Genomic DNA, 13,758 nt, shown 5'->3' with positions numbered 1-13,758 from the left:
CAGCCTAATGTTTTTCTGAGACACATTCTTTCCTTTTGCTTATTCTCATAGCTGCAGGTAGAGGTTCTAAACTTGGGTCCAAGGACCCGAGCCAAGCCTGGGGTCTCTTTATGCAGAGAAGAGTTTTCTGCCCTTAGCCCCCACGGAGTAGAAGGATTAGTGAGGCAAAGCTCAACTTGATTGAAAAATAACTTCCCTGCAGATCGCTTTATGGCTCTGCGCCTCTGCCTTCCAGTCCTGCTGGGTCTGGACCCAAAACCGTGGACTCGGGGTGGTCTTTCCTTCTCCAAGGGGCCGGAAATTACCAAAAGAGCACCAGGGGGTGCTGAGTGCGCCAGCTGAAGTTGGGCGGCAACTAATTAATGTTTTAACAGTTTAAGAACCAAAGCTGCCAACTGTCAGGGGTCAAGTGCAGGCCCTCAGAGCCGGCTGCCTGGCCTCGACCACTCACCAGCTCTGAGAAGGTGGGCAAGCTGCTCCCCCTCACTGTCCCCATATGGAAAGTGGGGATGATGACAGCCCACAGCATTGCAGGCTTTCCTTGAAGATAAAATGAGAGCTGGTGTTTACAAAGTGCTTAGAATCTGATGCACGGCAGAGAACGGAGATTGGACAGTGCCAGCCTGCAGCTGGATGACCACCTTGAACATGCACCGCTCAGTCCAAGCAGGATTCATTGTTTGCAAACAGTTGAGACACGTCTGGTCTGTGTCCTTGGCTTCTGGGGGTTAATTTATGTCATATCTGAGAAGAGTTTTAAGTACGAAGGACTTCCATGTGGGAGGTCCCAACAGGCTTAGGTTGAAGACTGGCCGTCAATCCAGAGAGACCTGCCCCAGGACTTAGGGTGGAGGTTTTAGGTCACACAGTCTCAGAGAGACCTGGAGACTGAGTTCAACCACCCAAGCAATGAATCAGTCATCAGCCGTGCCTCTGCAATGAAGCCCCAGTGGAAACCCAAGTGAGCTTCCCCAGCTGGCAATATTTAGTGAGTGCTGTCACGTGTGATGCCGGAAGGGTAATGCATCCCACCCCCATGGAGAGGACACAAGGGGACAGGGTTCCGCTCCATGGCCTAAGCACCATGCACAGTCCACACGACCTCCCAGGGGCGAGGCCAGCTTGGTGGTAAGACAGGCCCCCCTCAGGAAGGATGGCTCATTCACATGGGAAACGGCATTTTATACATCTTTAGCATCACAACTGCAAGTATGGGTCAAGTCTCACATGCAGGGATATGGAGGACAACGTCACCTAACATGGCCCAGTCATGTCGTAAGAACGACCTGAGATGCTCATTAACGCAGGTTTTTTGGTCCAGACCCTGACTGACAAAATCCAAATGCCAACTGGAGAGGCCTGGGAATCTGTACGTTTCACAGCACACTGTGGGCCAGTTCTCCCACGGGCAGATCCGAGAACCCTTGTGAAGATGGAAACGGCTGGGGTCCCCTCCGAGCAGCCCCATGTGTGAGTCTCAGAGTCTCATATCTGGACCTTTGTCCCCATCTATGTGATGGGGGCAATGATCCCAGCCATCCTTTGTCACCAGTCGTGCCGTTGTGAGGATGATGTGCTTGGGACAGGCCCAGCCCCATGACCCAGGAGCCACAGCCATCCCCAAGACCAGCAGCGTACAGCACTCGCTAGGCAGCAGGTGCAGCCAGTTCTACCAGGACACTTGTCAGAAAATGCAAATGGGTTCCAAAGCAATTGAAATAGTAGGGAAAAATTTAAGCATGGCATAAACTTGGTATTTGCTGACATACAATTTCATCCTTGAGAAACACTAGATGGGCACAGAATTCATAAAGCTCTGTACCTAGCTGACGAGCAGAGTGGAGCTGTGTACGAATAGACCCCGCTGCCAATGCACCACGCTTTGTACACACACACCCTGGACGTCCACCAGCCCCCTTGGTTCCCTGCATGCATTATGAGCACCCCATCCACATCAAATGCTGTGACATGTTATGGGCTGAACGGTGTCCTCCCTCTTCCCCCACCTCCACAACACAGATGTTCAAGTCCTAACCGAAGAAGCCAGAATGTGACAGTATTCGAGACAGGATCTTTTTAAAAACTTTTGGACACAGGGTCTTGCTCTGTCGCCCAGGCTGGAGTGCAGTGGTACGATCACAACTCACTGCAATCTCAACTTCCCAGAGTTCAGGTGATCCTCTTGACTCAGCCTCCCCAGTAGCCAGGTGTGGGCCACTATGCCTAATTTAAAATTGTTTCTTTTATAGAGACAGGGCTCGCTATGTTGACTAGGCTGGTTTTGAACTCCTGGGCTCAAAACCAGCCAACTTCCTTGGCCTCCCAAAGTGCTGGGATTGGGCCAACCCACTTGGCCTGGAGGTAGGATCTTTAAAGAGGTGATTAAGTTAAAACAAGGCCTTTCGAAAGTGCTGTAATCCAACCTGGGGGTGTTCTTATAAGAGGACAATCGAACAGGCAGGGAAATGCCAGGGGTGCGCACAGAGAGGGATGGCCATGAGAGGAGGAGCAGGGGATGGCCGTCTGCAAGCCTAGGAGAGCGCTTCAGAGGAAGCCCCTGCTGGCACCTTGATCTTGGACTTCCAGCCTCCGGCACTATGGGAAAATGCATTTCTGTTGTTGAAGTCGCCCAACCTGGGGTACAGTAGTTCCCCCCACGTGCAGTTTCCATTTCCATGATTTCAGTGGCTAACCGTCAGCAGAGGTCTGAAAATAGGTGAACATGGTACAAGAAGATGTTCTGAGAGAGAGGGTGAGCACAGCCACCTGACTTTTATTATAGTGTCTTGTTATAGTGGTTTGATTTCATTAGTCATTGTTGTTCATCTCTCACTGTGTCTAATTTATAAATTCAACTTTATCATGGATAGGTATGTGTAGGAAAAAGCATCGTATATATAGGGATCAGCATTACCGCAGTTTCAGGCATCCCTGGGGCTCCTGGAACGCATCCCTGCAGAGAAGGGGCAGTATGACACTTTGTTGAAGCAGGCTTAGCAAATAAATACACAGCTTTCCGTCTGATTTCCGTCGGGTTCTACCCCTTCACAATTCACAAGCCACACCCCTCCACGTCCACTTCGGGAGCAAGCTCTGGGCCTTCCTCAAGTCAGTGCCCTATTTAGTGTAGCACTGACGTATTTCTTAACCACTCATCAGTTCGATTGTTTTTACTAGGTTCCCACAAATATATATTTTTTGAGACGGACTCTTGCTCTGTCACCCAGGCTGTAGTGCAGTGGTGCAATATCGGCTCATTGCAACCTCTGCCTCCTGGGTTCAAGCGATTCTCCTGCCTCAGCCTTCTGATTAGCTGAGACCACAGGTATACGCCACCGTGCCCGGCTAATTTTTTGTGTTTTTAGTAGAGACGGGGTTTCACAGTGTTAGCCAGGATGGTCTCAGTCTCCTGACCTTGTGATCCACCTGCCTCGGCCTCCCAAAGGGCTGGGATTACAGGCGTGAGCCACCGCACTGGCCTCCCATCTTTTTTTGTAATGCATCGCTGGTGACGTTTTTGAGTGCTGCACTCCAGCGCTATTTTCCCTTATTTTTGTGTATGAGAGTGACAATGTTTAGGAGCACATGTGCCCTGTTACAGCAGAACTGACAGTACTAGTATAAGCTCTTTGCCTAAATTAATTCCTTTAATCCAAATTCTTTTAACCCTATGAGGCAGCTACTATTCTTATCCCCATTTTACAAATGAGGAAACTGAGGCACAGAAAGGTTAATAAGGAACTTGCCTCAGTCACACAGCTAGAAGTGGGATGAACGGTAATTCGAGCTCAGGTTTGAACCACTGGGCTACAGGGTAGTTATATGGGTGGGCATATGGGAAACGATGCCCACCCACTTTCCTCGCCACGGGCACCCCCAACCGAGGCCCACCACACACTCCTCGGCACCCAGTTAGGAAGGACTTCACAGCACTCCCTGCGTCATTTTAAAACCCAGTTCTATTCACAAAAGAGCACAGACTGATCAGGCTTCATGAATGTTTAATGGGATGGAAGCCTCCTTGTTTTGTCAGCAACAGTGAATCTTGGCTGAGGAAATTGCTACCAGGGGCTCTGTGACTCAACAGATAATTGGAGTGCTTGACACCGAGCAGCACTCTAACACCTTCTTTGTGAACACATTTTGACACGGTGTGCTCCCTGTGAAGGAGCTGGCCTCCTGGAGTTCCTCCCACCTGCTGCTGGGCCCACGCCAGGGGAACTGCCACCCGCTTGCTGAGTGTGGCTCTGCACAACCATCTTGTCAATATTCCCCCCCGTGTGGAACTGTACAAGACATTCAGATGACCAGAAAGGCCAGGCAACTCATGGCTAGAGTTCTACATTTATTCATTTTACAAAAAAACTGAACATGGCGTGTGTCTAGGCTGGGATGGGAGTGAAATTGCCAAATGTAGGGCCCAGGTCCTCATCGTGCTGGGAAAACAGACACGGGGAAACTGAGGATGGCAGGAGAAGGGGTGTCAGTGGACGGGGCCACTAAGTCTCCAGGGTTGGGGTGGAATTGGAGCAGGAGCTTGAGGGCCTTGTGTGGTGTTAACAGATAGGGGACAGAGGACATTCTCCATGTTAGGAACAGCAAGGGCAAAGGCTGAGGGGCATCTAACAATGAATGATATGTTCTGAGACTGGTTAAGCCCAGGCTCCTTGACAGAGAGAAGGGGACACAGAGGAGGGAGGGACGCTTTGATGAGAGAGCCTTAAATGCCACCCAAGAAGTTCCTTCAGACCAAATATATTTGATACAATGAGGACATTATTCATAAAGCTCCGTTAAATTAGAATGCATGATCTTTCATCCTGGGCTGACGTTTGCACGAGTTAGAGTCTGAGAAGGAAAAGCAAGGACAAAATAGATCATTTACGCTTTGCTCATCCCACAAAACAACCGTCCAGTGCCTGCTGTCAATGGCCCGCTGCATCTAGATGAGGACCTGTTTGTTACTGTTTTTATTCGTTTTCCCTCTTAATTCATCTTCTGCAATTGACAGATTTATGTCATTCTCTTGGAGGTGAAGGATACCAACTGTAAATGAAGGTGTCTATTCATTGACATAGACCCTGCAGGAGCTATTTGTTTTGTTCACAGAATAATTATCTACTTAACTGTTAACAATATTTTAATTACACCTCATTAATTCAAATTAATCTCTTTCAATTAACTTGTATTAAGGCGTGGGGGTGGGAGGGCAAGGAGGCTTGCATTTCTGGAGCCAGGCAGTTGGCTGAAGGTGCTCAAGCACACACCTTGTTTAATTATTTCTAAGTAAAATTTTGATGCAAAAGAAATAGCACTCGAAGATAAATCCTCTCAGCAAGGCAATTTACTTCTAGTGTGCAGCTCACAGAGGGAGCAATGGTGCTTGCACCCTTGGACAAGGGGGGAAGAGGTACTTATACCTGGCAGGGGTCATCCCTACTGCTGTGTTGTTCCCCTATTGGCTAGGGTTAGACTGCACAAGCTGGACTAATCCTGACTGGCTATTTTAAAGAGAGCAGGGGTCCACGCTGGAGTGGTAGGGTGAGTGGTTTGGCGGGAAGGACGGTTATGGGTGGGTCAGAGCAGGTAACCAGGGGTGACCTAGGTCAAAGAAGGTGACTGGAGCAGGTGACTGGGATGAGTCAGGATGGAGCCAGGGGCTGAAGGAACAGATGTGAACTAATGATTGGAACCGGTAGAGAAGGTTGTTTACTGGAGTTACAAGGAAGTTAAGTTTAAAAACATAAAGAGTAAGAGAGCTGAACACACTGACATACTGATTCTTTGAAGAGAAACTTGGGGTTCACTAGGACATTTGAATGATAGCATGTTCAAACTCCCTTTTTTGCAGCCTGCTTTCTTGCTCCCATGCCCCAGCCACGTGGCTACCTGAGGTGCGGAGCTAACATGTTCTAGTAAAACTTCCACGTCCGGGGCCTGGCCTCTGCCGCATCTCGGCACCCTTGCCCTCCCAGTCCCAGTCGGACTGACGTAGAGGGTGTAAGACCCACGGTGAGACAATGAGCTTCTTCCCTGAGAGATCTAGACTCAGGAATCTCTCCCATGACTGAAGCCATGAGACCAGAACTTGGCGGTTAAAGGAGGCCACATTTCCCACTTGGTAAAGAAAGTCGGTCCAGAGAATAAGAGAGAATTGGACAGACTGTAGAGAGGGGCAGTGCCCAGGGCCCTGGCTGTTTGTCTGTTTACCACCGGGGCAGCTGCATCCCTGCCCAGGCAGTGGCTTGTTCCATATCTCTTCCTTGAAGTCCATAAGCAGCTTAGTCCCCTCTGCGCTAAGGTTAGTTCTAGTTAGGTTTCTATCACTTGCCACCAAGAATTCCAATAGACAGTCATTATTTTTCCCATCTCACCATAAAAAAAAAAAGAGATTTGGGGCTGAGGACCATGCTGCTAAGAAGTTTCAGAACTAGAACCTGACCCCCAGATTTCTTTCTGTTTTTTAGCAGAAAGCACAGTCTCCCTGGCACTGCTGGCCCTCCTGATGGGAACGCGGAGCATTCTCGGAGCTGAGGATAAACGGAATCTGCAGGGAGGGAGGCTCCGCTCTATTCCAACCTTTCCTGTTAGTGCTTCCCCCAACCACCCCCACAGGAGCAAAGGGCCATGGAGACAAGCCCTTCCAGGAAGGCTGCAGATGGAGGCTGCCCTGGCCCTGTGCACTCTTTGGAGTCCTGCAGAAGTTGGCTCTTCTCTCAGCTCCACCATCCAGCTGCGCAGTCAAGGGTAAATCCCTTGACCTCTCTGTTATGAACTGAACTATGGCCCCTACCCCCTGCCAAAATTCATATGTTGAAGCCCTAACCCACAGTACCTCAGAATGTGAGGAGACAGGGTCATATGGAGGTGATCAAGTTAAAATGGGGTCCTCAGGGTGGGTCCTACCCAATAGGACTGTTGTCCTTGTAAGAAGAGATTAGGACACAGACACACACCAAGGAGACACCAAGTGCAGACACAGGAGAAAGTGGCCAGCCATACACCAAGGAGAGAGGCCTGGGACAGGGTTTTCCCTCGAGGCCTCAGAAGGAAGCAACCCTGCCGACACCTTGGTTTTGGACTTTCAGCCTCAAGAACTGGGAGGAAGTCAGCATCTGTTATGAAATCCCCCCAGTCTAAGGTGTTCAGCCACAGCAGCTCGAGTGCATGAAGAGGTGCCTAGCACTCCCTCTTCTCACCCGTAGAATGCAGCGATGCCCGTGGCCCGAGGCGCTGTGGTGAGAAGGGGACCACAGTGCCATCAATGTGTGTGTGTGTGTGTGTGTGTGTGTGTGTGTGTGTGTATGTGTGGTGTGTGTATGGAGCGTGTGTATATGTGGTCTGTGGTATGTGGTGTGTGTGTAGAGGACAAGTATATGTGGTGTGTGCTATATGGTATGTTTGTGTGTTGGGATGTGTGTATGTGTATATGTGGTACATATGTGGTCTGTGTGGCGTGTGGTGTGTGTGAAGGATGTGTGTGTGTGTGTGTGTGTATGTGTGTGTGGAGGGTATGTATGAGTGTGGTGTGTGTGTGTTTATGTGTGGTGTGGTATGCTGTGTGCAGCTGTGTGTGTGAAGGGGTGTGTGCACTCGGAGGTTAGTGCTGCAGGGCAGGCTGGAGCAGTGGGCTGGGCCAGCAGGGCTGGGAAAGCAGTGGGCCAGCCTCCTAGCATCACTGGCACAGATGACCACTGCCTTCCCCGAGGTCAGCAGGAATGGAGGGCTGAACACATATGTTTGGTTGTGACATGTGACCAAACTGACAGTAGGCTGGACTCTGGTGGTCCACTGGCTCCTCTCTCACCAGGCCTGACCTTGGGTGCCAGGGCAGAGGAGGAAATGTGTGTGGACAAACTTCCCGGGTGCCAGAATGTGTACTTTATGAGGAAACGAAGGACACCCCCGCCCACCTCTTCCCAGGCCCCTCCTGGGGTTTCAAGAAACATCTGGGAGGAAACTAGACAGGCTGCAGTTCCCACAGAGCTGCTGGGAGCCGGCCAGGAAAACAAGATCTTCATCTGTTTGGGAATCCTGTTTTTGTGCCTGGCTGGGGGCAGGGAGAGGAGATCACTTGCACAGGGCCCACTCCCACCCCTAAGTGGGGCCAGCACGGGGCAGATACCTGTTCTCAACTACGTGCATCTGCTGTTGAGTTCACTGAGCACAAAAGTATGACATGACTCAAAACCACGGCATGCATAAGCCCCTCAAAGGTTCTTCTTCACTGGGGACTCTTCAGAACGAAAACGCATGGCCAGCTGCACCTGCGTTTCCTCTCCCCACACCCACCTGGCCCGCTAGCCCCTTGCACTCTGTGGCTCCCAAATATGCCTGCTTGCCTGGGCCTCCAGGCCTTTGCACGCACTGTTCCTGCTGCCTAGCATGCTCTCGCTGCACCTCTCAACCTGCTCATCCAATTGCCCTGGCTGCCCTCCCTAAGATAGGGGAGGTGCCTCCTTTCCGCTCGCTGCTATTGTAGCACCCATGACTCTGCATCCTCCCATAGGCTTCTGGCACATGGCAGGTGTTCAGTAAGCACATCATTCATTCATTCATTCATTCATTCATTCATTCCTGCATACTGGTTCACTAAAGGAATGAATCAAACAAACAAATCACATTAATGAATGAAATGTTTGTTGAAAGAATCAAGCCCTCACGATATTGCCTGCTATGAGTGGAGACATTATCTTAGACACATCCTCTGTCTCCAGGGAGCTTGTGGTATTATCACACGGTAACAGAAGCCTATGGGAAGTGTGACCAACAGCTTGCAGTCCATGTCATATTTAAAATCAATGGTAAACACAATACATGTTGTGAGGTAGGGCGGGGTGTGAGAATGGGGGGCTTTCTGGCGGAAGTGTCTTTGAATCAAGTCTTGAGTGACTACACAGCCCAGTTTATCTCCATTGTCCAAACAAAATAGAGTTGATTCTTATCATTCACAGTATGATATTCTATGAAGTTGTGGTCAACACTGAATTAGCAAATACTGAAGCATTGCTTTTTGGGGAAATTTAAGATTAGGTAGGTTCCTGAAAACCTTTGTTCACAAATTTTTGACAATCAACCAATACATACCCTTGACCCTTGTTGTAAGTGTGTTTCTTTCTAGGGACACGTGATTGAATATGGATGGATGACTCGTTAACACTGAACTCACGGCCAGAGGCGCTGCAACTCACCCCAAGCGAAGCTTACTGAACACATGTATTTTCTTTGCGAGGAATATCACAGCCTTTCTGCACTTCAGGACTCTGCTTGGGGGTTGTTTTAAACAGCAAGATCACCAAAAGAACAAATGCAAAAAACCATGGCACTAAGTAGGCTGCAGAAAGGACACTTATTTATAGTTTGAGAGCTGAGGCAGAAGGTCAACGCCCCTTGCCTCGTTTCACCTCCGCTGGGAACATGTGCGTCCGTCCGACTGCTCAGACTTGATGCCGCTTTGCACACCTCCATGAAAGACCTCAAATGCACCACGAGCACTGATTCTGGAGATACAAGTACAGTTCAGAGAGTGGGTGAATTCCCGGATTTTGTATTTGTGAACTCAACGACTCTCTAAAATGGTTTTGTGGCTGCAAATGTAATGTTAGTGCCATGTTTTTTGCATTTTTGAACTTTCTCCTTGTCATCTTGCTATTTAAAATGGCCCTCAGGTGGCCGGGCACCATAGCTCGCACCTGTAATCCCAGCACTTTGGGAGGCCACGGTGGGTGGATCAGAAGGTCAGGAGATAGAGACCATCCTGGCCAACATGGTGAAAACCCATCTCTACTAAAATACAAAAAATTAGTTGGGTATGGTGGCAGGCACCTGTAGTCCCAGCTATTCTGGAGGCTGAGGCAGGAGAATCACTTGATTCTGGGAGGCAGAGGTTGCAGTGAGCGGAGATTGCGCCACTGCACTCTAGCCTAGCAACAAAGCAAGACTCTGTCTCATTGAAAAAAAAGAAAAAGGCCCTCAGGTACAGTGCCAAAGCACAGAAAGGCTGCGATATTCCCTGCAGAGCAAATACACTTGCCAGGGAATGGAATGGAATGAACAGTCACCCTCAACAGTGTGACAGTCACCCGTCTTAGGATACCTGTGCCTCTGCAGTGCAACCCAGAGAGCATAACAACTGCTGTCAGGCAGGGTGGCTCTTCCAACCCTGCCCTTCTCAAGCTGCCTGCAGGTCCACCTGCTTCTCCCATCTGCCCACTGGGCAGCTGCACCCCAGATGACAACTGGGATCCCCACAGCCCATGGCCCCCTGCAGCAAGAACCTGGAAATCATCACCGGCTTCTGTGTCCCTGGCTTCTGTGAGTAACCATCAGCCTCACTCAGAAGGAATAAGTCCTGACAACCTGTGAGCAGCTTTCTCCTCCAGATACCTGTCCCGGGAATTTCTCCTCGGAGCGGCAGCTTGGCTCTGGGCTCAGGAGGGCCCGCATCAAAGGCCTGGCTGTGCCTGGCTGACAGGCGCTGGGGCTGGGCCAGCGTCTGCGCCTGTGTTCCCAAATGCTCCCAAATGCCCCAGCAAATCAATCTGAATTCTCTCCATGTCTCCCCACATCGTTTGGAGAGCCAGCAACCCAATGTCATCGCCTGCTCAAAAGCATTAAAGCTATTCTCAGAGCTGGGCTCCAGGAGACTGCCTTTGAGCCGCTGTTTTGTCTGAGCCCTGTACCTGCGCTGGGGTTCACCGAGTTTTTGACCTGGCTACTGAAAACCGTTCTGCCAGCTGTTCTGTTCAACAGAAGAACAACCAAATAAATACATTCCCAGTGACCAGAGGACAACTCAGCAAGGAGCGACCTGAAAAATAATCTAGAACAAGTTGAGAGTCAGCCAAAAGATATCCATGTGGCATTTATGAAGTGCCTAATAAAAATAGCTACCATTTCGGGAGTGCTTAGGGCTTCAGAGACAGTATTTTATCCAAACTTGGTAAGTTCGAGGTAAGGCCTACTCTTTCCCCCATTTGATTGATTGATTGATTGAGAAAGGATCTTACTCTATTGCCCAGGCTGGAGTGCAGTGGTGTGGTCATGACTCATTGCAGCCTCGACCTCTCCAGGCTCAACTAATCCTTCCACCTCAGCCTTCTGAATAGATGGGACTACAAGTGTGTGGCACCATGCCCGGCCAACATTCATATTTTTTTTTTAGAAACAGGGTCTCCCTATGTTGTCCAGGCTGGTCTCAAACTCCTGGATTCAAGCAATCCTCCTGCCGTGACCTCCCAAAGTAATGGGATTACAGGCATGAGCTACCGTGCCCAGCATCCCCATTTTCTGGATGAGAAAGTTGGCCTTAGTAAGTCGTTGTGTGCCCAGGATCACACAGCTTGTTCTTCTGGGAGGTGGGAGCAAAACTAGGCCACGGTCTCAGAGCACAGCTGTTAACCACAGTGCAGTGACTGCAGCTCCCAGGCTCAGCCTGTGCCACCCAAACCAAGTGCCCAGTGTGTGTGTGGCTCCCTCTATTAGTCTGTTCTCATGCTGCTAATAAAGACATACCCAAGACTGGGTAATTTATAAAGGAAATCATTTTAATTGACTCACAGTTCAGCATGGCTGGGGAGGGCTCAGGAAGCTACAATCATGGTGGAAAGTGAAGAAGAAGCAAACATGTCCTTCTTCACATGGTGGCAGCAAGGAGAAGTGCCAAACAAACGGGAAAAGGCCCCTTATAAAACCATCAGATCTCACAATAGCTCACTCACTATCATGAGAACAGCATGGGGATAAATGCCCCCATGATTCAATTACCTCCCGCCAGGTTTGTCCATGACACATGGGGATTATGGGAACTACAATTCAAGATGAGATTTGGGTGGGGACACAGCCAAACCATATCACTCAGTGTGGCCTGGCACCGACAAGTCTGAAAGATCCAGATGCTGATGAGAGAACGGAAGTAGCCATATCCACCTAGCAAAAGGGTTCTGGTGTGACCCAGGAAAAAGAAAGGGAGGTATCTGCCCACTTCACCTCAATGCAGAAGCTCAGTGACGGAGCCCTAAACTTTACTTGAAATATGAATTCACATGTAGCATAACTGGATACTCAAGCTGGAAGCATATGAGACAGGCTTTGCAGAGCCTAGAAATGAGGTAGGGGTGGCTGGGAGAAGAAAGGAAACCTTGGGCACATCCTGTAAGTTGTGCCTCAATTTTCAGAAAAATGGGGATAACGGCAGTACCCACCTTGGGGGGTTGTTGTGAGGATTAAATGAGTTAGTGCCTGTGAAGGACTCAGATAAGTGACTGGCACAGCAAATGCCCAGTAAGTGTTGGTTATTGTCGTCATCACCTCCATCGTCATGACCTTAGACCCTCTGAGTCTGGATTAAATACCACCATTCCCAACTTGATATTCAACACACCTGCACCTTATTTATTTATCTATTTGAGACAAGGTCTCACCCTGTTACCCAGGCTGGACTGCAGTGGCTCAATCTTCGCTCACTACAGCCTTGATCTCCTTGCTCCAGAAATCCTCCCACCTCAGCCTCCTGAGTAGCTGGGACTACAGGCATGCACCTGGTTAATTTTTGTATTTTTTGTCGAGCTGAGGTTTCACTATGTTGCCCAGACTAGTCTGGAACTCCTGGGCCCAAGCGATCTGCCTGCCTTGGCCTCCCAAAGCACTGAGATGACAGGCACGAGCCACCTTCCTGGGCCCCTGCATCTTATTTTAACAAATCCTCCACCAGCCTTGTGACCTCAGAGTGCTAGAACTTGATTCGAGGCCCCACTTAGCAGCTGTACAACCCTGGGTAGGACCCATTAAACGTCCTGTCTTTAAGCTCAGGGAGAATCACAAATCCACCATGCTCAGTACAGACAGAGGCCTCAATAAATGGCTAGTGTGTTTACAAGGCCACAGAGGCATGCAGAAGCCAAGGTTACACTGCTAGAAAAAGGAGGAGGAAGGGTTCACGTCCAGGTCTCCCAGGGTCATGGGCCTTCACAGCAAAGCCCCCACCTCTGTGAGCATGTTTAGAATAATAAACACAGTGTGATGGTTACTTTTATGTGTTGATTTGACCAGACCATGGCACCCAGAGACTTGGTCAAACATTATCCTAGATGTTTCTGTGAAATCATTTTTAGATGAACTTAACTCATTTTCTAAAGACTGTGAATGGGCACAGCGGCTCATGCCTATAATCCCCGATCTTTGGGAGGGCAAGGCAGGAGGATCATTTGAATTCAGGAGTTTGAGACCAGGCTGAGCAACATAGTGAAACCCCATCTCTACGAAAGAAAAGAAAGAAAGAAAGAAAAGAAAGAAAGAAAAGAAAGAAAAGAAAGAAAGAAAGAAAGAGAGAGAGAGAGAGAGAGAGAAAGAGAGAAAGAAAGAAAGAAAAGAAAAGAAAAGAAAAGAAAAGAAAAGAAAAGAAAAGAAAAGAAAAGAAAAAATTAGCTGAGTATGGTGGCTCATGCCTATAATCCTAGCACTTTGGGAGGCCAAGGCAGGAGGACCGCTTGAGCCCATGAGTTTGAGACCACCACATGGCAAAATCCCGTCTCTACAAAAAAATACAAAACTTAGGCATGGTGCTGCATGCCTGTAGTCCCAGCTGCTCTGGGAGGCTGAGGCCAAGTGGGTCTCAATCTGGGAGGCAGAGGTTGCAGTGAGCCAAGATTGTGCCACTGCATTCCAGCTTGGGTGAAAGAGTGAGGCTCTGTCAAGAAAAAAAAAAGAAAAGAAAAGAAAAACCCAGCTGGCTTTGAGTAAAGCAAATTGCCCTCAATC

At 49.3% G+C, this 13,758-nt stretch overlaps 1 protein-coding gene across 5 annotated transcripts in view; it reads right to left on the bottom strand.

Moving 5' to 3' along the window:
- Window positions 1–13,758, bottom strand: part of CLMN (calmin) — a 131,580-nt gene that overhangs the window by 67,783 nt on the left and 50,039 nt on the right. The gene's annotated exons all lie outside the window — the stretch shown is intronic.

This window comes from Cebus imitator, unplaced genomic scaffold (assembly GCF_001604975.1).
Source record: "Cebus imitator isolate Cc_AM_T3 unplaced genomic scaffold, Cebus_imitator-1.0 Scaffold52, whole genome shotgun sequence".
In the NCBI taxonomy this organism is placed as follows: domain Eukaryota; kingdom Metazoa; phylum Chordata; class Mammalia; order Primates; family Cebidae; genus Cebus; species Cebus imitator.
Note: the sequence above shows the minus strand (reverse complement) of the source record. Positions and strands in the feature narration are given on the sequence as shown.